Below are 25,608 nucleotides of genomic sequence, written 5' to 3' on the forward strand. Positions count from 1 at the left end.
ACTTAGGACAATTGATCAAGAAGTGGTCAGACTGGCCGCAGTAGAAACGTAGACTTTCACGAAGGCGGTGCTCCCGGCGCTCATTGATCTCACGCCTCTGAATGGAATCAATTTGCATGGGCACCTCCTCCACCTCCCGAGAGGTTTTATGTTATGATTTTCCCAATGGCAGGGAAATCAAAAATAACAAACGGACTAGCTCTCGGGTGATGGAAACTAAAGTGACCGTGACCTGAACCTGACACAACACTGGAAGTAGCCGGGGAGTGTTTCCTACGATGCCCTAGACACCACGCGCCAGCCGGAGATCTAACTACCCCTATCAGAGGAATATACAGGCCTGCCTTACCTCCAGAGATGAACCCCAAAAGGAGATAGCAGGCCCCCACAAATATTGACGGTGAGTCAAGAGGAAAAGACATACGTAGGATGAACAGCAGATTTAGCACAGTGAGGTCCGCTTACTAGATAGCAGAAGTACAGGAAAGAGTTACTTCACGGTCAACTTCAAAACACTACTCAAAAACACCATCCTGAAATTACTTTAAAACTCCAGTGACAACTCATGCCACTGGAGTGGCAATTTCAGTCCACGAGAGCTTCCAGCTGCAGAGAGTCACATTGCAGATAGCTGGACAAAAAATAACATTAACTAGGAATAAAATTCAACTTAGCTGAACTGGAACTTGAGGCAGGAGAATGCAACAGAATGCTACTGATACATTGTTGGCCGGCATCAGACCAGCAGCCAAGCAGCCTTAAATAGGAAACTCCCCTAATGGGTGTCAACAGGTGATCAAGGATAGAAGAAGGCAAATAAGTGGCAATACCATAAAACACCACCGGGGGAGCCCACAAACAGAATTCACAACAGTACCCCCCCCTTAAGGAGGGGGCACCGAACCCTCACCAGAACCACCAGGGCGATCTGGATGAGCACTATGGAATGCACGAACCAAATCAGGAGCATGAACATCAGATGCTGTCACCCAAGAATTATCCTCCTGACCATAGCCTTTCCACTTAACCAGATACTGAAGTTTCCGTCTGGAAACACGGGAGTCCAAGATCTTTTCTACCACATACTCCAACTCACCCTCAACCAGCACAGGAGCAGGAGGATCAGCAGACGGAACAACCGGCACCTCATACCTCCGCAATAATGACCGATGAAAAACATTATGAATAGTAAAAGATGCTGGGAGGTCCAAACGAAAGGACACAGGATTGAGAACCTCCAGAATCCTATAAGGGCCGATAAACCGAGGCTTAAACTTAGGAGATGAGACCTTCATAGGAACAAATCGAGAAGACAACCAAACCAGGTCCCCAACACAAAGACGAGGACCGACACGCCGATGACGATTAGTGAACTGTTGAGTCTTCTCCTGGGACAACTTCAGATTGTCCACAACCTGTCCCCAAATCTGATGCATTCTATCAACCACAGCATCTACTCCAGGACAATCCGAAGATTCCAATTGACCGGACGAAAAGCGAGGGTGAAACCCTGAATTACAAAAAAATGGAGAAACCAAAGTGGCAGAACTGGCCCGATTGTTAAGGGCAAACTCTGCCAATGGCAAAAAATCAAGCCAATCGTCCTGATCAGCGGACACAAAACACCTCAAGTAAGTCTCCAAGGTCTGATTAGTACGCTCAGTCTGGCCATTAGTCTGAGGATGGAATGCAGACGAAAACGACAAGTCGATGCCCATCCTGGCACAGAACGCCCGCCAAAATCTAGACACAAACTGAGTACCCCTGTCAGAAACTATATTCTCAGGAATACCATGCAAACGCACAACATTCTGAAAAAATAGAGGGACCAGCTCAGAGGAGGAGGGCAATTTGGGCAAAGGTACCAAGTGAACCATCTTGGAAAAACGGTCACACACCACCCAGATGACGGACATCCTACGAGAAACAGGAAGGTCAGAAATAAAGTCCATAGAGATGTGCGTCCAAGGCCTCTTAGGAATAGGCAAGGGCAACAACAACCCGCTGGCCCGGGAACAGCAGGGCTTAGCCCGAGCACAAACATCACAAGACTGCACAAAAATACGTACATCTCGAGACAAGGAAGGCCACCAGAAGGACCTAGACACCAGATCCCTGGTGCCAAAAATTCCAGGATGACCTGCCAACGCGGAAGAGTGAACCTCCGAAATAACTCTACTGGTCCAGTCATCAGGGACAAACAGTCTACCAGGCGGACAGCGATCAGGCCTATCCACCTGAAACTCCTGCAAAGAGCGCCGCAGGTCTGGGGAGACAGCTGACAATATCACCCCATCCTTCAGGATGCCAGTAGGTTCGGAATCACCAGGCGAGTCAGGCTCAAAACTCCTAGAGAGGGCATCCGCCCTCACATTCTTAGACCCAGGCAGATATGAGACCACAAAGTTAAATCGAGAGAAAAACAACGACCAGCGCGCCTGTCTAGGATTCAGACGCCTGGCTGACTCAAGATAAATTAGATTTTTGTGGTCAGTCAAGACCACCACCTGGTGTCTAGCACCCTCAAGCCAATGACGCCACTCCTCAAATGCCCACTTCATGGCCAAGAGCTCCCGATTTCCAACATCATAATTTCGCTCAGCGGGCGAAAACTTTCGAGAGAAAAACGCACATGGTCTCATCACTGAGCAGTCAGGACCTTTCTGCGACAAAACTGCACCTGCTCCGATCTCGGAAGCATCTACTTCAACCTGGAACGGGAGCGAAACATCAGGCTGGCGCAACACAGGAGCAGAAGAAAAGCGGCGCTTAAGCTCCCGAAAGGCCTCCACAGCCGCAGAGGACCAATTAGCAACATCAGCACCCTTCTTGGTCAAATCAGTCAAAGGTTTAGCAATGGCAGAAAAACCCGCTATGAATCGGCGATAGAAATTAGCAAATCCCAAGAATTTCTGAAGACTCTTTAGAGAAGTAGGTTGTATCCAATCACAAATAGCCTGAACCTTAACAGGGTCCATCTCCATAGATGAAGGGGAAAAAATATATCCCAGAAAGGAAATTCTCTGAACCCCAAAAATACACTTTGAGCCCTTCACAAATAGAGAATTAGCTCGTAAAACCTGAAAAACTCTCCTGACCTGTTGAACATGAGATTCCCAGTCCTCCGAAAAAATCAAAATATCATCCAAATACACAATCATAAATTTATCCAGATATTCACGGAAAATATCGTGCATAAAGGACTGAAAAACGGAAGGGGCATTCGCGAGACCGAAAGGCATTACCAAATACTCAAAATGGCCTTCAGGCGTATTAAATGCGGTCTTCCACTCATCCCCCTGCTTAATCCGCACCAAATTATACGCACCACGTAGATCGATCTTAGTGAACCACTTCGCCCCCTTTATGCGAGCAAAAAGATCAGTCAGTAAAGGTAACGGGTACTGGTATTTAACAGTAATCTTATTCAGAAGTCGATAGTCGATACAAGGTCTCAATGAACCATCCTTTTTACCCACAAAGAAAAACCCTGCCCCCAATGGAGACAAAGAGGGGCGAATATGACCCTTTTCTAAAGATTCTCTGATATACTCCCGCATAGCAGTATGTTCAGGTACAGACAAATTAAACAAGCGACCCTTAGGAAATTTACTACCGGGAATCAACTCAATAGCGCAGTCACACTCTCTGTGAGGGGGGAGAGAATCAGTTTTAGGCTCCTGAAAGACATCATAAAAATCTGACAGAAATGCTGGGATCTCAGAGGGAGTAGATGAAGAAATGGGAACCAAAGGTGCATCCCCATGAATCCCCCGACATCCCCAACTCAGCACAGACATTGATCTCCAGTCCAAGACTGGATTATGAATTTGTAACCATGGTAATCCAAGTACTAATACGTCATGTAGATTATATAACACAAGGAAACGAATAATCTCCTGATGGTCTGGGGAAAGATGCATAGTCACTTGTGTCCAATATTGTGGTTTATTGCTAGCCAAAGGTGTAGAATCAATACCCCTTAAGGGAATAGAAACCTCCAGAGGCTCTAAATCAAACCCACAATGCTTGGCAAAGGACCAATCCATGAGACTCAGAGCGGCGCCAGAATCCACATAAGCATCCACAGTAACAGATGATAAAGTACAAATCAATGTCACGGACAAAAGAAATTTAGACTGCAAGGTACCCATAGAAAAAGATTTATCAACCTTTTTATCAACCTTCTTTATGCGTTTAGAGCATGCTGATATAACATGAGCTGGATCTCCACAATAGAAGCACAACCCATTTTTGCGCCTGTAATTCTGTCGTTCGCCTCTAGACAATACACTATCGCATTGCATATGCTCTGGTGCCTTTTCAGAGGTCACCGCCAAATGATGCACAGGTTTTTGCTCAGAAGATACCGCCATATGGTGCACAGGTTTTTGCTCAGAAGATACCGCCATATGGTGCACAGGTTTTTGCTCAAAAGATACCGCCATATGGTGCACAGATTTTTGCTCAGAAGATACCGCCATATGGTGCACAGATTTGCGCTCCCGTAAACGCCGATCAATCTGGATAGCCAATTTCATGGCATCATTCAGACCTGTAGGCACAGGGAACCCCACCATGACATCCTTCACGGCATCAGAGAGACCTTCTCTGAAATTAGCTGCTAGAGCGCACTCATTCCATTTAGTAAGTACCGACCATTTACGAAATTTCTGGCAGTATATCTCAGCTTCATCTTGCCCTTGGGAAAGAGCTATCAAGGCTTTCTCAGCCAAAATCTCTAAATTAGGTTCTTCATAAAGCAACCCCAAAGCCAGAAAAAACGCATCTACATTTAATAACGCAGGATCCCCTGGCGACAATGCAAATGCCCAACTTTGTGGGTCACCCCACAATAGAGAAATAACAATTTTAACCTGTTGCGCAGGATCACCAGCAGAGTGAGATTTCAGAGACAAAAACAATTTACAATTCTCTCTGAAATTCAAAAAACGGGATCTGTCTCCGGTAAAAAATTCAGGTATAGGGATCTTAGGTTCAGACATTGGAGCACGTATAACAAAATCTTGTAAGTTCTGGACCTTTGAAGCCAGGTTATTCAGACCTGCAACCAAACTCTGTGGATCCATGATTCAAACAGGTGTAACCAAAGCCATTCAAAGATTAAGAGGAGAGGAGAAAAAAAAAAGGCTGAAGACTGCAGTTTAAGCAAGGAGTACAAATAAGCACTAAGGTGCACTTTCCAAACACAGAAGGAAAAAAAAACCTTTTCATATCCTTTCCTGCTTTAGTGCATAGTTTTAACACATGGGCCGGCCAAACTGTTATGATTTTCCCAATGGCAGGGAAATCAAAAATAACAAACGGACTAGCTCTCGGGTGATGGAAACTAAAGTGACCGTGACCTGAACCTGACACAACACTGGAAGTAGCCGGGGAGTGTTTCCTACGATGCCCTAGACACCACGCGCCAGCCGGAGATCTAACTACCCCTATCAGAGGAATATACAGGCCTGCCTTACCTCCAGAGATGAACCCCAAAAGGAGATAGCAGGCCCCCACAAATATTGACGGTGAGTCAAGAGGAAAAGACATACGTAGGATGAACAGCAGATTTAGCACAGTGAGGTCCGCTTACTAGATAGCAGAAGTACAGGAAAGAGTTACTTCACGGTCAACTTCAAAACACTACTCAAAAACACCATCCTGAAATTACTTTAAAACTCCAGTGACAACTCATGCCACTGGAGTGGCAATTTCAGTCCACGAGAGCTTCCAGCTGCAGAGAGTCACATTGCAGATAGCTGGACAAAAAATAACATTAACTAGGAACAAAATTCAACTTAGCTGAACTGGAACTTGAGGCAGGAGAATGCAACAGAATGCTACTGATACATTGTTGGCCGGCATCGGACCAGCAGCCAAGCAGCCTTAAATAGGAAACTCCCCTAATGGGTGTCAACAGGTGATCAAGGATAGAAGAAGGCAAATAAGTGGCAATACCATAAAACACCACCGGGGGAGCCCACAAACAGAATTCACAACAGTTTTACCTGCAGGCTCTTTGGAAGGAAGGGAAAAGTTAGAAACACGGTTATATGCAGCAAATTTCTCCTGCCTATGCTCAGTAAGGCGAATGTCTATGCGCACACAATGCTGTATAAATGTCTCTAGCACATGTGGTGACTCAGAGAGGGCTAGTTCATCTTTTACAATACTAGACAGACCCCTTTTAAAAATAGGCAATTGTGCACAACTGTCCCAATTGGTATCTACCGCCAATCTCCTGAATTCAGTGGCATACTCAATAACAGAAAGTTTAGCCTGGCGTAAAGACAACAAAGCAGATTCAGTGGTTGCTGTTGTGAATTCTGTTGTGGGTTCTGCTCTTGGGCTCCCTCCGGTGGTTATAAGTGGTAGTGCTGCTGTTTGTCCTTCACAGCAGTCATCAGGTGCTTCCACTTTGGATGGGGCTATTTAGTCTGGCTTCACCCTTTAGGGAGTGCCAGTTGTCCATTGTTTTTCTAGAGGATTCACATCTCTGCTTGGTTTCTCCTGCTGGATTGTCCAAATCATCAAAGATAAGTCCTGGCTTTGTTTTTGCAGTCCACATGCGGTGGACTTTATAGTTCAGTGAATTGCTATGTTTTTTCTTGTCCAGCTTTGTCTGTGTAAGGATTTATTCAGCCAAGCTGGAAGCTCTGGAGTCGCAGAGTTACCCTCCATGCCTTTAGTTAGGTGTGGAGATTTTTGTATTCTCTGTGGTGGATTTTTGTAGTATTTTAATACTGACTGCACAATACTATGTCCTGTCTTTTCTTTCTAGGTAGCGTGGCCTCCTTTGCTAAATTCTGTTTTCAGTCTGCGTTTGTAATTTCCCTCTCCTCTCACAGTCAATATTTGTGGGGGGCTGTCTTTCCTTTGGGGATTTTCTCTGAGGCAAGATAGTTTTCCTGTTTCTTTCTTTAGGGGTAATTAGTCCTCCGGCTGTGACGAGGTGTTGAGGGAGTGACAGGAACATCCCACGGCTACTTATAGTTGTGGTGTTAAGTTCAAGGTCTGCGTTCAGTATAGAGGCCACCTACTCCAGAGCTCGTCCATGCTGCTCCTAGGCCACCAGATCATAACAGTACAACTGGCCAACAATGTGTTAACCGCATCTCAAAAGAAGGGAAAGAAAGTGCTGAGCCATTTTTTTTTTTTCTGTACTCTGTTGTGTTTTTTTTTTCCCTCTTCACCTCTGGGTGGCTCAAGAGTTAGGTGCTGACATGGATGTTCAGGGACTTGCTTCTCGGGTGGACCAACTTGCTGCTAGAGTACAGGGTATTTCTGATTATATCGTGCAGACTCCTGTTTTAGAGCCTAGAATTCCTACCCCCGATCTGTTTTTTGGGGACAGGTCCAAATTTTTTGAGCTTTAAAAATAACTGTAAACTGTTTTTTGCTCTGAAGCCCCGTTCCTCTGGTGATCCCATCCAGCAGGTAAAAATTGTCATTTCTCTGTTGCGTGGCAACCAGCAGGAATGTGCATTTTCCCTGGAATCTGGGAATCCGGCCTTGCTTAATGTAGACACCTTTTTTCAGGCGCTTGGTTTATTGTATGATGAACCTAATTCAGTGGATCATGCTAAGAAAACCTTGTTGGCTGTGTGTCAGGGTCAAGAAGCGGCAGAATCATATTGCCAGAAATTTAGAAAATGGTCTGGGCTTACTAAGTGGAATGAGGATGCTTTGGCGGCAATTTTCAGAAAGGGTCTTTCTGAATCTGTTAAAGATGTTATGGTGGGCTTCCCCACGCCTCCAGGTCTGAGTGATTCTATGTCTCTGGCCATTCAAATTGATTGGCGCTTGCTTGAGCGCAGAGTTGTGCACACTATGGCATTGTCTTCCGAGCGGAGTCCTGAGCCTATGCAATGTGATAGGATTGTGTCTAGAGCTGAACTCCAAGGATTTAGACGTCAGAATGGGTTGTGCTTTTACTGCGGCGATTCTGCTCATGTTATTTCTGATTGCCCTAAGCGTGCCAAGAGAATCGCTAATTCTGTTACCATCAGTACTGTACAACCTAAATTTCTGTTATCTGTGACCCTGATCTGCTCATTATCATCATTCTCTGTCATGGCATTTGTGGATTCAGGCGCCGCTTTAAATTTGATGGACTTAGAATTTGCCAGACGTTGTGGTTTTCCCTTACAGCCTTTGCGGAGTCCTATCCCTTTGAGGGGTATTGATGCTACACCATTGGCTAAAAATAAACCTCAGTTTTGGACACAGTTAACCATGTGCATGGCGCCAGCCCATCAGGAAGACTGTCGTTTCCTGGTGTTGCAAAATTTGCATGATGCTATTGTGCTGGGGTTTCCATGGTTACAGGTAAATAATCCGGTGTTGGATTGGAAATCTATGTCTGTGACTAGTTGGGGTTGTCACGGGGTTCATGATGACGTTCCTCTGATGTCAATTTCCTCCTCTCCCTCTTCTGAAATTCCTGAGTTTCTGTCAGATTTCCAGGATGTTTTCGATGAGCCCAAGTCCAGTTCCCTTCCACCGCATAGGGACTGTGATTGTGCTATTGACTTGATTCCAGGCTCTAAGTTTCCTAAGGGCAGACTTTTCAACCTGTCTGTGCCTGAACATGCCGCCATGTGGAGCTATGTAAAGGGGTCTTTGGAGAAGGAGCATATTCGGCCATCTTCTTCTCCATTGGGAGCAGGTTTTTTTTTTGTTGCCAAGAAGGATGGCTCCTTGAGACCCTGTATTGATTATCGCCTCTTGAATAAGATCACGGTCAAATTCCAATACCCTTTGCCTTTGCTTTCTGATCTGTTTGCTAGGATTAAGGGGGCTAGTTGGTTTACTAAGATTGACCTTCGAGGGGCATATAATCTTGTTCGTATTAAGCAGGGTGACGAATGGAAAACTGCGTTTAATACGCCCGAAGGCCATTTTGAATACCTTGTGATGCCATTCGGACTCTCTAATGCTCCATCTGTGTTTCAGTCCTTCATGCATGATATATTTCGGAATTATCTTGGTAAATTCATGATTGTATATTTGGATGATATTTTGATTTTTTCAGATGATTGGGAGTCTCATGTGAAACAAGTCAGTATGGTATTTCAGGTCCTTCGTGATAATGCCTTGTTTGTGAAGGGGTCTAAGTGCCTCTTTGGAGTACAGAAGGTTTCTTTTTTGGGCTTAATTTTTTCTCCATCATCTATAGAAATGGATCCGGTTAAGGTTCAGGCCATTCATGATTGGATCCAGCCCACATCCGTGAAGAGCCTTCAGAAACTTTTGGGCTTTGCTAATTTTTATCGCTGTTTCATTGCCAACTTCTCCAGTGTGGTTAAACCCCTGACCGATTTGACGAGGAAGGGCGCTGATGTAGCTAATTGGTCCTCTGAGGCTGTTTCTGCCTTTCAGGAGCTTAAGCGCCGATTTACTTCTGCCCCTGTGTTGTGTCAGCCGGATGATTCTCTTCCTTTTCAGGTTGAGGTTGACGCTTCTGAGATTGGGGCAGGGGCCGTTTTGTCTCAGAGGAATTCTGATGGTTCCTTGATGAAACCGTGTGCCTTCTTTTCTCGAAAGTTTTCACCTGCAGAACGCAATTATGATGTCGGCAATCGTGAGTTGTTGGCTATGAAGTGGGCATTTGAGGAGTGGCGACATTGGCTTGAGGGGGCCAAGCACTGTATTGTGGTCTTGACCGATCATAAGAATCTGATTTACCTCGAGTCTGCCAAACGGCTGAATCCTAGACAGGCCCGATGGTCCCTGTTTTTCTCCCGTTTTGATTTTGTTGTCTGGTATCTTCCGGGTTCTAAGAATGTTAAGGCTGATGCCCTCTCTAGGAGTTTTTTGCCTGATTCCCCTGAGATTCTTGAGCCGGTTGGTATTCTGAAGGAGGGGGTGATTATTTCTGCCATCTCCCCTGATTTGCGACGGGTTCTTCAGGAGTTTCAGGCTGATAAACCTGATCGCTGTCCAGCGGGGAAACTGTTTGTTCCTGACAGATGGACTAGTAAAGTGATTTCTGAGGTTTACTGTTCTGTCTTGGCTGGCCATCCTGGGATTTTTGGTACCAGAGATTTGGTTAGTAGGTCCTTTTGGTGGCCTTCTTTGTCACGGGATGTGCGTTCTTTTGTGCAGTCCTGTGGGACTTGTGCGCGGGCCAAACCTTGCTGCTCCCGCGCCAGTGGGTTGCTTTTGCCTTTGCCGGTCCCTGAGAGGCCTTGGACGCATATTTCTATGGATTTTATTTCGGATCTTCCTGTTTCCCAAAGGATGTCTGTTATCTGGGTGGTCTGTGACCGGTTTTCTAAGATGGTTCATTTGGTACCTTTGCCTAAATTGCCTTCCTCTTCTGAGTTGGTTCCGTTGTTTTTTCAGCATGTGGTTCGTTTGCATGGCATTCCGGAGAATATTGTGTCCGATAGAGGTTCCCAGTTTGTTTCTAGGTTTTGGCGGTCCTTTTGTGCTAAGCTGGGCATTGATTTGTCTTTTTCTTCCGCATTTCATCCTCAGCCAAACGGCCAAACCGAGCGAACTAACCAGACTTTGGAAACTTATTTGTGATGCTTTGTGTCTGCCGATCAGGATGATTGGGTGGCTTTCTTGCCATTGGCCGAGTTTGCCCTTAATAATCAGGCTAGTTCGGCTACCTTGGTTTCACCATTCTTTTGTAATTCTGGGTTTCATCCTCGTTTTTCTTCAGGGCAGGTTGAGTCTTCTGATTGTCCTGGGGTGGACTCTGTGGTTGACAGGTTGCAGCAGATTTGGGCTCATGTTGTGGACAATTTGGTGTTGTCTCAGGAGGAGGCCCAGCGTTTTGCCAACCGTCGTTGGCGTGTGGGTTCCCAGCTTTGGGTTGGGGATTTGGTCTGGTTGTCTTCTCGTCATGTTCCTATGAAGGTTTCTTCCCCGAAGTTCAAGCCTCGGTTTATTGGTCCTTATAGGATTTCTGAGATTATGAATCCAGTGTCTTTTCGTTTGGCCCTTCCAGCCTCTTTTTCCATCCATAATGTTTTTCATAGATCTTTGTTGCGGAAATATGTGGTGCCCGTGGTTCCCTCTGTTGATCCTCCTGCCCCGGTGTTGATTGATGGGGAGTTGGAGTATGTTGTGGAGAAGATCTTGGATTCTCGTTTTTCAAGACGGAGGCTTCAGTATCTTGTCAAGTGGAAGGGTTATGGCCAGGAGGATAATTCTTGGGTTGTTGCCTCCGATGTTCACGCTGACGATTTGGTTCGTGCCTTCCATTTGGCTCGTCTGGATCGGCCTGGGGGCTATAGTGAGGGTTCGGTGAACCCTCCTCAAGGGGGGGGTACTGTTGTGAATTCTGTTGTGGGTTCTGCTCTTGGGCTCCCTCCGGTGGTTATAAGTGGTAGTGCTGCTGTTTGTCCTTCACAGCGGTCATCAGGTGCTTCCACTTTGGACGGGGCTATTTAGTCTGGCTTCACCCTTCAGGGAGTGCCAGTTGTCCATTGTTTTCTGGAGGATTCACATCTCTGCTTCGTTTCTCCTGCTGGATTGTCCAAATCATCAAAGATAAGTCCTGGCTTTGTTTTTGCAGTCCACATGCGGTGGACTTTATAGTTCAGTGAATTGCTATGTTTTTTCTTGTCTAGCTTTGTCTGTGTAAGGATTTATTCAGCCAAGCTGGAAGCTCTGGAGTCGCAGAGTTACCCTCCATGCCTTTAGTTAGGTGTGGAGATTTTTGTATTCTCTGTGGTGGATTTTTGTAGTATTTTAATACTGGCCGCACAATACTCTGTCCTGTCTTTTCTTTCTAGGTAGCGTGGCCTCCTTTGCTAAATTCTGTTTTCAGTCTGCGTTTGTAATTTCCCTCTCCTCTCACAGTCAATATTTGTGGGGGGCTGTCTTTCCTTTGGGGATTTTCTCTGAGGCAAGATAGTTTTCCTGTTTCTTTCTTTAGGGGTAATTAGTCCTCCGGCTGTGACGAAGTGTCGAGGGAGTGACAGGAACATCCCACGGCTACTTATAGTTGCGGTGTTAAGTTCAGGGTCTGCGGTCAGTATAGAGGCCACCTACTCCAGAGCTCATCCATGCTGCTCCTAGGCCACCAGATCATAACAGGTTGCACGGTGATTAGGGTCATCAAACATTAATGCCATAGCGGCCAAGAAATCATCCAAGTCATTTAACCGTGGGTCACGAGACTCAATCATCGGATTCGCCCAGGCGAGCGCTCGTGAGGTCAGTAGCATTATTACACACAATACTTTGGATCTATCAGTAGGAAAGCGGTCAGCATGCACATCAATATATAGCATACATTGATTCACAAAGCGACAAAATTTGTCGCGATCAGCATAAAATCTGAATGGGGGCAACTTAGGTGGGCCAGCTGGTGGCGGTTGCCCAGAGGGTAAAGTCACTTGTGCAGCTATTTGCATGCTTATGTCCTGAAAAGCCCGTCCATACTGGGATTCTATGCCAGCAAGTTTGTTTTCCTGGGCTGCCATTCGGTTGCTCAAGTCCTGCAAAGTTTGTCCAAACACATGTTGATTGTGTTCAAAGCTTCCAAACTTCTTTTGCAGACCTTCCACATCTTTCTGCAGTGATCTAATTATGGAAAATACCTGCACTAATTTGCTTTCTGCAGTCATTGTTCCAGCAGTCTCCTTTTTTTTTAAGGCTAGAGTATCCTGTAATAATTATAGGGGATGACTCAAGAGACTCTTTGCGTGGAACAAAACAACTACAGGACACAATTTTATAAGTAGTAAAGTCTATATTATCACACGGTGATTCAAACAGGTGCAGAGAGAAACTCAAGTCCACAACACTTGATGCAAATAATAAACGCAGCTTAGCAGTCTATAGGAAACTTCAGAGGAAAATGCAATCAAGCAGAAAGTCTATGAAGCACAGTTATTCTTGAGAATACTTGACACGAATAAATCCTTGTCTTAGTCCAGGCACAGATAGATATGCTTATTAGGCAGTTCAAAACATATCTTAGCTCAACCAGGGAGGCCTGGTTAATAGTCTCAGGTTATTGCAATGCAGAAACAGCTTACGTGTCCAGCAAATGCAGATGGAAGTAAACACGAACAGCAGATGAAGGAGGATTACTGGAAACTTGTGTATGCAGCAGGAACTCAGACCAGAGTAGCAGGATCACCACACAGATCACAGGAGCAGGTGTATAGAAAGGGAGTAATCAGAGGTCAGGAGCTGGATGCAAGGCAGAATACTCTAGCACAGACTGAAGGCTGGGGTGGAGTTTTATAGCAGGAAGACACAGTGCACATGAGACCAAAGATGCCATCTTGGAAAAGGGAAGTAATGTACAAAAGGTAAAAAATGTTCAGAGTCCTGACACCACGATTCTGACCCTATCTCGGCAGCAGCTCCCCCTACCCTCACTAAGTCCGGAGTAGAATGCGGCGAGCAGGGCGGCGCCAGGTCTCTTATACTCGTGATGATGCTGTGCGGCCAAGCCAATCACTGCACAACCACATCAAAGATGGCTGCGGCGTTTCATGGCCTGGCAGACAATGCGTGATTGCGTCTCTAAAGTCCACCAAAAATGCTGGGAGGAGACAACAGTTACTGCCGAATAATCCCGGAAATGCTCGGTGCTCGGCGAGTACACCGAGTACACTGATACTTGGGCGAGTAACGAGTAGTGGCGAGCACGTTTGCTCATCACTACTGCTGATCTGTAATGGCCCAGATACTGGCAACCAAGGTATGATAAACTCTAAGATGTCATAACTGCAGTGTATTAGGGGAAGGCCAACACAGCTACACAAAATAAAAACAAAACAGCATAATCCAACTGAGGATCTCAAGAAATACAAGAGCAATTCCATGATTCAATGAAAATAGAAAGAGAGATGATTGTAAAAATCAATATATCAATATATACCAAGAATGCAACGTAGTGCAAAAAGGTGAGCATATAACAAATCAAAAGTTATGACTGATTAAATATAAAAACAATAAGTGAAAAAAATGGCATTTAATAGTGGGGAAATTAGGGACCAAAAAGTGAAATAAATGTTAAGACGCACACAATGAAGAGCAACTAGGAGTGCAATTGGGCGAGAATATGTACCTTTTAGGCCCGCCGGTCCAAGCACAGCGCACCTCAAAGCGCGTTTCGGATTCAATCCTTCGTCAGGGAATGGTCACCTTTTTGCACTACGTTGCACTCTTGGTATATATTGATATATTGATTTTTACAATCCTCTCTTTTTAAAATGTCGTTCACATGAAGGGCAATTTTTTGAGTGATTAATGGGTATAATGTACATATGAGTATACACATTTTGGTTATTAGATACACACATATATTTTTTTACATACTTTATTTCGATCTGCATACATGTTTTTAGATGATATTATAAAAAATATATTTATGTACTTCTTTTGGCCCGCTGTTTCTCTCTTTTTATATAATAACTAGCTGAAAAGCCTGGCATTGCCTGGGCATAGTAAATATCTGTGGTTAGTTATAGCACCTCACTTCTCTTATTTTCCCATCACACCTCTCATTTAGCATCTCACTTCTCTCATTTTCCCATCACGCTTCTCATTTTCCCCCTCACATTTCTCATATTCTCCCTCACACCTCTCATTTTCCCCTCACTCCTCTTATTTTCCCCCTCACTCCTCTCATTCCTCCTAACACTTGTCATTTCGACCTCACATATGTCATTTTCCGATCACTCCACTATTTTCCCTTGCTCCTCTCATTTTGCACTCACACCTTTCCATTTTCACCTCACACCTCTCATTTTCACCTCACACCTCTCATTTTCACCTCAGTATATACATGTTTGTCATCTCCCTTATATATAGTATACACCTGTATGTCATCTCCGGTATATAGTATATACCTGTATGTCATCTCCCCTGTATATAGTATATACCTGTATATCATCTCCCCTGTAAATAGTATATACCTGCTGTATGTCATCTCCTCCTGTATATTGTATATACCTATGTGTCATCTCCACCTGTATATAGTATATACCTGTGTGTCATCTCCTGTATATAGTATACAACTGTATGTCATCTACCATGTATATAGTATATACCTGTATGTCATCTCCTCCTGTATATAGTATATACCTGTATGTCATCTCCTCCTGTATATAGTATATACCTGTATGTCATCTCCTCTTATATATAGTATATACCTGTATGTCATCTCCTCCTGTATATAGTATATGCCTGTGTCATCTCCTCCTGTTTGTAGTATATACCTGTATGTCATCTCCTCCTGTATATAGTATATACCTGTGTGTCATCTGCTCCTGTATATAGTATATATCTGTGTGTCATCTCCTCCTGTATATAGTATATATGTGTCATCTCCCCTGTATATAGTATATACCAGTGTGTAATTTCCTCCTGTATATAGTATATACCTGTGTGTCATCTCCCCTGTATATAGTATATATGTGTGAGTCATCTCCTCCTGTATATAGTATATACCTGTATGTCATCTCCTCTTGTATATAGTATACACCTGTGTGTCATCTCCCCTGTATATAGTATATATGTGTGTCATCTCCCCTGTATATAGTATATACCTGTGTGTCATCTCCTCCTGTATATAGTATATACCTGTGTGTCATCTCCTCCTGTATATAGTATATACCTGTGTGTCATCTCCCCTGTATATAGTATATACCTGTGTGTCATCTCCCCTGTATATAGTATGTACCTGTATGTCATCTCCCTGTATATAGTATATACCAGTGTGTCATCTCCTCCTGTATATAGTATATACCTGTGTGTCATCTCCCCTGTATATAGTAATAATACCCAAAAAATGGAACAGCACAACTCCTATACTTAGCTTCAGGTGCAATGCCCATAGACCACCCGTCCACCAGTCGTCTCCAATCAATATTCAAAAAAGCAGGCAGCACTCCGTTTTCAGAAAAATATGCAGGACTTTAATGAACCCACATGTCTCAGCGATGTTTTGGCTCAACTGATCCTTTCTCTAACCCTGTATATAGTATATATGTGTGTGTCATCTCCTCCTGTATATAGTATATACCTGTATGTCATCTCCTCCTGTATATAGTATATACCTGTGTGTCATCTCCCCTGTATATAGTATATATGTGTGTGTCATCTCCTCCTGTATATAGTATATACCTGTGTGTCATATCCACCTGTATATAGTATATACCTGTGTGTCATCTCTCCTGTATATAGTATATATATGTGTGTCATCTCTCCTATATATAGTATATATCTGTATGACATCTCCTCCTGTATTAGACCTTGTTCACACGTTATTTGGTCAGTATTTTTACCTCAGTATTTGTAAGCTAAATTGGCAGCCTGATAAATCCCCAGCCAACAGGAAGCCCTCCCCCCTGGCAGTATGTATTAGCTCACACATACACATAATGGACAGGTCATGTGACTGACAGCTGCGGTATTTCATATATGGTACATTTGTTGCTCTGGTAGTTTGTCTGCTTATTAATCAGATTTTTAGTTTTGAAGGATAATACCAGACTTGTGTGTGTTTTAGGGCGAGTTTCATGTGTCAAGTTGTGTGTGTGTTGAGTTGGGTGTGGCTACATGCATGTAGCGACTTTTGTGAGATGAGTTTTGTGTGGCGACATGCGTGTAGCAACTTTTTGTGTGTCTTGTTGCATGTGACTGGTTAGTGTAGCAAGTTGTGTGTAGAAAGTTTTGCGCATGGCGAGTTTTGCGCGTGGTGAGTTGTATGTGTGGTGTGTTTTGAGTATGTGCAAGTTTTGTGTTACAGTAGGCAACTTTTGCATGTGTTGCAACTTTTGTGCATGTGGCAAATTTTCCGCTTGTGCAAGTTTTGCTTGTGGCAAGTTTTCCATGAAGTGAGTTTTGCACGTGTGGTGAGTTTTGCGTGAGCCTAGTTTAGCATGTGGCGAGTTTTGCATGTGGCAAATTTTACGCGTGGTGAGTAGGGTTGAGCGAAACGGGTCGGCAATTTTCAGAAGTCGCCGACTTTTGGCAAAGTCGGGTTTCATGAAACCCGACCCGACCCCTGTGTGGGGTCGGCCATGAAGTCGGCGATCTTCTGAATCTGGAATCGGAATTCCGATACCGATTCCCGATATGTTTAAGATATTGGGAATTGGTATCGGAATTCAGATTTAAGTGTAAAATAAAGAATTAAAATAAAAAATATCGCTATGCTTACCCTCTGACGGGCCCTGGTACTAACCGGGAACCTTCCTTCCTTAGAATCAGCCTTCCAGGACCCTGCGGTGACGTCACGGTGACGTCGCGGCTTGTGATTGGTCGCGCGGCCGCCCATGTGACCGCTCGCGCGACCAATCACAAGCCGCGACGTCACTGTGACGTCACCGAAGGTCCTGGAAGGGCTGATTCTTAGGAAGGAAGGCTGCCGGAATGAAGCCGAGGGTGAGTATATTCCTATTAGTTATATACTCACCCTCGGACACGCCCTGCTTCTTTCCGGAAGCCTTCCTTCCTAAGAATCAGCCCTTCCAGGACCTTCGGTGACGTCACGGTGACGTCGCGGCTTGTGATTGGTCGCGCGAGCAGTCACATGGGCGGCCGCGCGACCAATCACAAGCCTCGACGTCACCGTGACGTCACCGCAGGGTCCTGGAAGGCTGATTCTAAGGAAGGAAGGTTCCCGGTTAGTACCAGGGCCCGTCAGAGGGTAAGTATAGCGATATTTTTTATTTTAATTCTTTATTTTACACTTAAATATGGATCCCAGGGCCTGAAGGAGAGTTTCCGCTCCTTCAGACCCTTGGAACCATTGGAAACCCAATGCACTGCATTGGGTTTCGAGTTTCGGCCGACCCCGACTTTTTTATAGGATCGGCCGATTTCACTCGACCCGACTTTTGAAAAAGTCGGGTTTCGTGAAACCCGACCCGATCCTATAAAAGTAAAGGTCGCTCAACCCTAGTGGTGAGTTTTGAGTGGCGACTTTTGTGTTTCGAATTTTATGTGGCGAGGTTAGTGTATGTGTGGTGAAATGTGTGCTGAGGGTGGTATATTTTTTGTGTGTGTTCATATCCCCGTTTGTAGTGAGTATCCTATGTCGGGGCCCCACCTTAGTAACTGTATGGTATATACTCTTTGGCGCCATCACTCTCACTCTTTAAGTCCCCCTTGTTTACATCTGGCAGCTGTCAATTTGCCTCCAACACGTTTCCTTTCACTTTTTCCCCATTATGTAGATAGGGGCAAAATTGTTTGGTGAATTGGAAAGCGCGGGGTTAAAATTTCGCCTCACAACATAGCCTATGATGCTCTCGGGGTCCAGACGTGTGACTGTGCAAAATTTTGTGGCTGTAGCTGCGACGGTGCAGATGCCAATTCCGGACAAACACACACACACACACACACACACACACACACACACACACACATTCAGCTGTTTATATTAGATATATATATTTACTGAAATTATTAATATTGTTGTTGTAATTTTATATTTTACATTTTAACCCCTTCCTGACATCTGACGTACTATCCCGTCGAGGTGGGGTGGGCCCGTATGACCACCGACGGGATAGTACGTCATACGCGATCGGCCGCGCTCACGGGGTGAGCGAAGCCGATCGGGGCCGGGTGTCAGCTGCATATCGCAGCTGACATCCGGCACTATGTGCCAGGAGCGGTCTCGGACCGCCCCCGGCACATTAACCTCCGGCACACCGCGATCAAACATGATCGCGGTGTACCGGCGGTATAGGGAAGCATCGCGCAGGGAGGGGGCTCCCTGCGGGCTTCCCTGAGACCCCCGGAGCAACGCGATGTGATCGCGTTGCTCCGAGGGTCTCCTACCTCCCTCCTCGCCGCAGGTCCCGGATCCAAGATGGCCGCGGCATCCGGGTCCTGCAGGGAGGGAGGTGGCTTACCGAGTGTCTGCTCAGAGCAGACACTTGGTAAGCCTGCTGCCCTGCACAGCAGATCGCAGATCTGGCAGAGTGCTGTGCACACTGCCAGATCAATGATCTGTGATGTCCCCCCCTGGGACAAAGTAAAAAAGTTAAAAAAAAATTCCCCACATGTGTAAAAAAATAAATAAAAAAAATATCCTAAATAAAGAAAAAATATATATATATTATTCCCATAAATACGTTTCTTTTGCTAAATAAAATAAAAAAAACAATAAAAGTATGCATATTTAGTATTGCCGCATCCATAACGACCCAACCTATAAAACTGCCCCACTAGTTAACCCCTTCAGTAAACACCGTAAGAAAAAAAAAAAAAAAACGAGTCAAAAAACAAGGCTTTATTATCATACCGCCGAACAAAAAGTGGAATAACACGCGATCAAAAAGACTGATATAAATAACCATGGTAATGCTGAAAACGTCATCTTGTCCCGCAAAAAACGAGCTGCCATACAGCATCATCAGCAAAAAAATAAAAAAGTTATAGTCCTGAGAATAAAGCGATACCAAAATAATTATTTTTTCTATAAAATAGTTTTTATCGTATAAAAGCGCCAAAACATAAAAAAATGATATAAATGAGATATCGCTGTAATCGTACTGACCCGACGAATAAAACTGCTTTATCAATTTTACCAAACGCGGAACAGTATAAACGCCTCCCCCAAAAGAAATTCATGAATAGCTGGTTTTTGATCACTCTGCCTCACAAAAATCGGAATAAAAAGCGATCAAAAAATGTCACGTGTCCGAAAATGTTACCAATAAAAACGTCAACTCGTTCCACAAAAAACAAGATCTCACATGACTCTGTGGACTCAAATATGGAAAAATTACAGCTCTCAAAATGTGGTAACGCAAAAAATATTTTTTGCAATGAAAAGCGTCTTTCAGTGTGTGACGGCTGCCAATCATAAAAATCCGCTAAAAACCCCGCTATAAAAGTAAATCAAACCCCCCTTCATCACCCCCTTAGTTAGGGAAAAATAAAAAAATAAAAAAATGTATTTATTTCCATTTTCCCATTAGGGTTAGGGTTAGGGCTAGAGTTAGGACTAGAGTTAGGACTAGAGTTAGGACTAGAGTTAGGGCTAGGGTTAGGGCTAGGGTTAGGGTTAGGGCAAGGGTTAGGGCTAGGGTTAGGGTTAGGGTTGGGGCTAGGGTTGGGGCTAGGGTTAGGGTTAGGGTTAGGGCTAGGGTTGGGGCTAGGGTTAGGGCTAGGGTTGGGGCTAGGGCTAGTGTTACGGCTAGTGTTAGGGCTAGTGATAGGGCTAGGGTTATTGCTAGGGTTAGGGCTAGGGTTAGGGCTAGGGTTGGGGCTAGGGTTGGGGCTACAGTTAGGGTTGGGGCTAAAGATAGGGTTAGGGTTTGGATTACATTTACGGTTGGGAATAGGGTTGGGTGTGTCTGGGTTAGAGGAGTGGTTAGGGTTACTGTTGGGATTAGGGTAAGGGGTGTGTTTGGATTAGGGTTTCAGTTATAATTGGGGGGTTTCCACTGTTTAGGCACATCAGGGGCTCTCCAAACGGGACATGGCATCCGATCTGAATTCCAGCCAATTCTGCGTTGAAAAAGGAAAACAGTGCTCCTTCCCTTCAGAGCTCTCCCGTGTGCCCAAACAGGGGTTTACCCCAACATATGGGGTATCAGCGTACTCAGGACAAATTGGAAATCATCTTTTGGGGTCCAAGTTCTCCTGCTACCCTTGGGAAAATACAAAACTGGGGGCCAAAAAATAAGTTTTGTGGGAAAAAAAGGATTTTTTATTTTCATGGCTCTGCGTTGTAAACTGTAGTGAAACACTTGGGGGTTCAAAGTTCTCACAACACATCTAGATAAGTTCCTTGGGGGGTCTAGTTTCCAATATGGGGTCACTTGTGGGGGGTTTGTACTGTTTGGGTACATCAGGGGCTCTGCAAATGCAACGTGACGCCTGCAGACCAATCCATTTAAGTCTGCATTCCAAATGGCGCTCCTTCCCTTCCGAGCTCTGTCATGCGCCCAAACAGTGGTTCCCCCCCACATATGGGGTATAAGCGTACTCAGGACAAATTGGAAAACAACTTTTGAGGTCCAATTTATCCTGATACCCTTGTGAAAATACAAAACTGGGGGCTAAAAATCATTTTTGTGAAAAAAAAAATAATTTTTATTTTCACGGCTCTGCGTTATAAACTGTAGTGAAACACTTGGGGGTTCAAAGCTCTCAAAACACATCTAGATAAGTTCCTTAGGGGGTCTACTTTCCAAAATGGTGTCACTTGTGGGGGGTTTCAATGTTTAGGCACATCAGGGGCTCTCCAAATGCAACATGGCGTCCCATCTCAATTTCAGTCAATTTTGCTTTGAAAAGTCAAATGGCGCTCCTTCCCTTCCGAGCTTTGCCATGCGCCCAAACAGTGGTTTACCCCAACATATGGGGTATCAGCGTACTCAGGACAAATTGTACAACAAATTTTGGGGTCTATTTTCTCCTGTTACCCTTGGTAAAATAAAACAAATTGGAGCTGAAATAAATTTTGTGTGAAAAAAAGTTAAATGTTTATTTTTATTTAAACATTCCAAAAATTCCTGTGAAACACCTGAAGGGTTAATAAACTTTTTGAAAGTGGTTTTGAGTACCTTGAGGGGTGCAGGTTTTAGAATGGTGTCACACTTGGGTATTTTCTATCATATAGACCCCTCAAAATGACTTCAAATGAGATGTGGTCCCTAAAAAAAAAATGGTGTTGTAAAAATGAGAAATTGCTGGTCAACTTTTAACCCTTATAACTCCGTCACAAAAAAAAATGTTGGCTCCAAAATTGTGCTGATGTAAAGTAGACATGTGGGAAATGTTACTTTTTAAGTATTTTGCGTGACATATGTCTGTGATTTAAGGGCATAAAAATTCAAATTTGGAAAATTGTGAAATTTTCAAAATTTTCCGCCAAATATTTGTTTTTTTCACAAATAAACGCAAGTTATATCGAAGAAATTTTATGACTATCATGAAGTACAATATGTCGCGAGAAAATAATGTCTGAATCGCCAAGATCCGTTGAAGCAATCCAGAGTTTTAACCTCATAAAGGGACAGTGGTCAGAATTGTAAAAATTGGCCCGGTCATTAACGTGCAAACCACCCTTGGGGGTGAAGGGGTTAATAGTGCTACCGTTTGCCATTTAATATTTTAATAAAAGCAATTTCATTGAATCATTGAATTGTTCTCGTACTTTCTTGAGATCCTGCGGGGTTATGCTGTTTTTAATGTCTCTAATGTCTGCCATTCTTCTATCTAGCAACTATATTCCTTTCTTGTATATATATATATATATATACACTCACCGGCCACTTTATTAGGTACACCTGTCCAACTTCTTGTTAACACTTAATTTCTAATCAGCCAATCACATGGCGGCAACTCAGTGCATTTTGGCATGTAGACATGGTCAAGACAATCTCCTGCAGTTCAAACCGAGCATCAGTATGGGGAAGAAAGGTGATTTGAGTGCCTTTGAACGTGGCATGGTTGTTGGTGCCAGAAGGGCTGGTCTGAGTATTTCAGAAACTGCTGATCTACTGGGATTTTCACACACAACCATCTCTAGGGTTTACAGAGAATGGTCCGAAAAAGAAAAAAAATCCAGTGAGCGGCAGTTCTGTGGGCGGAAATGCCTTGTTGATGCCAGAGGTCAGAGGAGAATGGGCAGACTGGTTCGAGCTGATAGAAAGGCAACAGTGACTCAAATCGCCACCCGTTACAACCAAGGTAGGCCTAAGAGCATCTCTGAACGCACAGTGCGTCGAACTTTGAGGCAGATGGGCTACAGCAGCAGAAGACCACACCGGGTACCACTCCTTTCAGCTAAGAACAGGAAACTGAGGCTACAATTTGTACAAGCTCATCGAAATTGGACAGTAGAAGATTGGAAAAACGTTGCTTGGTCTGATGAGTCTCGATTTCTGCTGCGACATTCGGATGGTAGGGTCAGAATTTGGCATAAACAACATGAAAGCTTGGATCCATCCTGCCTTGTATGGAGCATCTTTGGGATGTGCAGCCGACAAATCTACGGCAACTGTGTGATGCCATCATGTCAATATGGACCAAAATCTCTGAGGAATGCTTCCAGCACCTTGTTGAATCTATGCCACGAAGAATTGAGGCAGTTCTGAAGGCAAAAGGGGGTCCAACCCGTTACTAGCATGGTGTACCTAATAAAGTGGCCGGTGAGTGTATATATATATATATATATATATATATATATATATATATATATATATACACTCACCGGCCACTTTATTAGGTACACCATGCTAGTAACGGGTTGGACCCCCTTTTGCCTACAGAGCTGCCTCAATTCTTCGTGGCATAGATTCAACAAGGTGCTGGAAGCATTCCTCAGAGATTTTGGTCCATATTGACATGATGGCATCACACAGTTGCCGTAGATTTGTCGGCTGCACATCCCAAAGATGCTCCATACAAGGCAGGATGGATCCATGCTTTCATGTTGTTTACGCCAAATTCTGACCCTACCATCCGAATGTCGCAGCAGAAATCGAGACTCATCAGACCAAGCAACGTTTTTCCAATCTTCTACTGTCCAATTTCGATGAGCTTGTACAAATTGTAGCCTCAGTTTCCTGTTCTTAGCTGAAAGGAGTGGTACCCGGTGTGGTCTTCTGCTGCTGTAGCCCATCTGCCTCAAAGTTCGACGCACTGTGCGTTCAGAGATGCTCTTAGGCCTACCTTGGTTGTAACGGGTGGCGATTTGAGTCACTGTTGCCTTTCTATCAGCTCGAACCAGTCTGCCCATTCTCCTCTGACCTCTGGCATCAACAAGGCATTTCCGCCCACAGAACTGCCGCTCACTGGATTTTTTTCTTTTTCGGACCATTCTCTGTAAACCCTAGAGATGGTTGTGCGTGAAAATCCCAGTAGATCAGCAGTTTCTGAAATACTCAGACCAGCCCTTCTGGCACCAACAACCATGCCACGTTCAAAGGCACTCAAATCACCTTTCTTCCCCATACTGATGCTCGGTTTGAACTGCAGGAGATTGTCTTGACCATGTCTACATGCCTAAATGCACTGAGTTGCCGCCATGTGATTGGCTGATTAGAAATTAAGTGTTAACAAGAAGTTGGACAGGTGTACCTAATAAAGTGGCCGGTGAGTGTATATTTATATACTGGTATTATAAATTAATTTTAAACTATTCTAGTTCATAGTAACATACCTTATAGAGTGTCTCACATGGCTTGCCCATGCATTGAAACCACTATTCTCTTCATTGTTTTTTCCAGACAACACGCAGATTGCATGTGCAGTTATTTCACATCACAACCAACTCATGGAAACCTTTCACCAAATGTGTCCCATATCAGATAAGAGCACCACCTTTCAGCCTTCATATACAACACTCCAATATGCTGTATATATATATGCCCCCAAACTGGCCTGCCGCAAAAGAGAAATACATATTATTATATTTACCTGTGAGGCGGTGCAGTCTGATATCTCCACTAGGACATATGTAATAACTGACATTTTTCTCTTAATTAGACACAGCTCTACAGTGAGATTGGAGTTAACACAACACAGCAGAGCTGATGCAGTACAGCAGCACCAATATAGTACAGTGGAAGTGAATTACAATAAGGTATGATACTGCAGTCTCCTCACAGTACTTCAACTTCCATCTCACAAACACCCAACTTGGAGGAAAGTACAATAGTTGACAGTACTGTGAACATATACCTGGAGATGTGCTTATTGTGTTTGTATTGAGACAAAGTACAACTCTGCTGTACTGTGTTAGCTATAATCAGGCAAAGCTCTAAGGCAGAGCTGACATCACTGTGAGAGGATGAATACTGCTAAAAATACTTGTTATGAGACAAAGTTAACCCCTGCTGTAGTCTGTTAGGTCTGCTGTACTGGGCTAGTTTTGCTGTACTCTGCTAGCTCTGTTACACTGTGTTAGCTCTGCTGTACTGTGTTTTGATCTCACTGCAGAGACTAAGTTTCAGTCATTATAGTGGCTTGCGAAAATATTCACCCCTTGGTAATTTTGGTGTTTTGTTACCTCACAACTTGGAATTTCACTGTTTTTTGAGGGTTTGCATCAGTTCATGTAAAGAACATGCCTACAACTGTGAACATTTGGTTTTCTTTTTATTGTGAAGCAAACAACAAATAGGACAAAAAAAATCTGAAAACTTCAGTGTGCATAACTATTCATCCCCTAAAGTCAGAACTTTGTAGAGCCTCCTTTTGCAGCAATTACAGCTACAAGTAGCTTTCAATAAGTCTCTATGAGCTTTACACATCTTGCCACTGGGATTTTTGCACATTCCTCAAGGCAAAACTGCACCAGCTCCTTCAAGTTAGATGGTTACCTCTGGTGAACATCAATCTTCAAGTCTGACCACAGATTTTCAATTAGATTAAGGTCTGGGCTTTGACTAGGCCACCCTTAAACCACTCATGTGTTTCTTTAACAATATACAGTACAGACAAAAAGTTTGGACACACCTTCTCATTTAAAGATTTTTCTGTATTTTCATAACTATGAAAATTGTACATTAACACTGAAGGCATCAAAACTATGAATTAACACATGTGGAATTATGTACTTAGCAAAAAAGTGTGAAACAATTGAAAATATGTGTTATATTCTAGGTTATTCAAAGTAGCCACCTTTTGCTTTGATGACTGCTTTGCACA

Source organism: Ranitomeya variabilis, chromosome 5, assembly GCF_051348905.1.
Source record: "Ranitomeya variabilis isolate aRanVar5 chromosome 5, aRanVar5.hap1, whole genome shotgun sequence".
NCBI lineage: Eukaryota > Metazoa > Chordata > Amphibia > Anura > Dendrobatidae > Ranitomeya > Ranitomeya variabilis.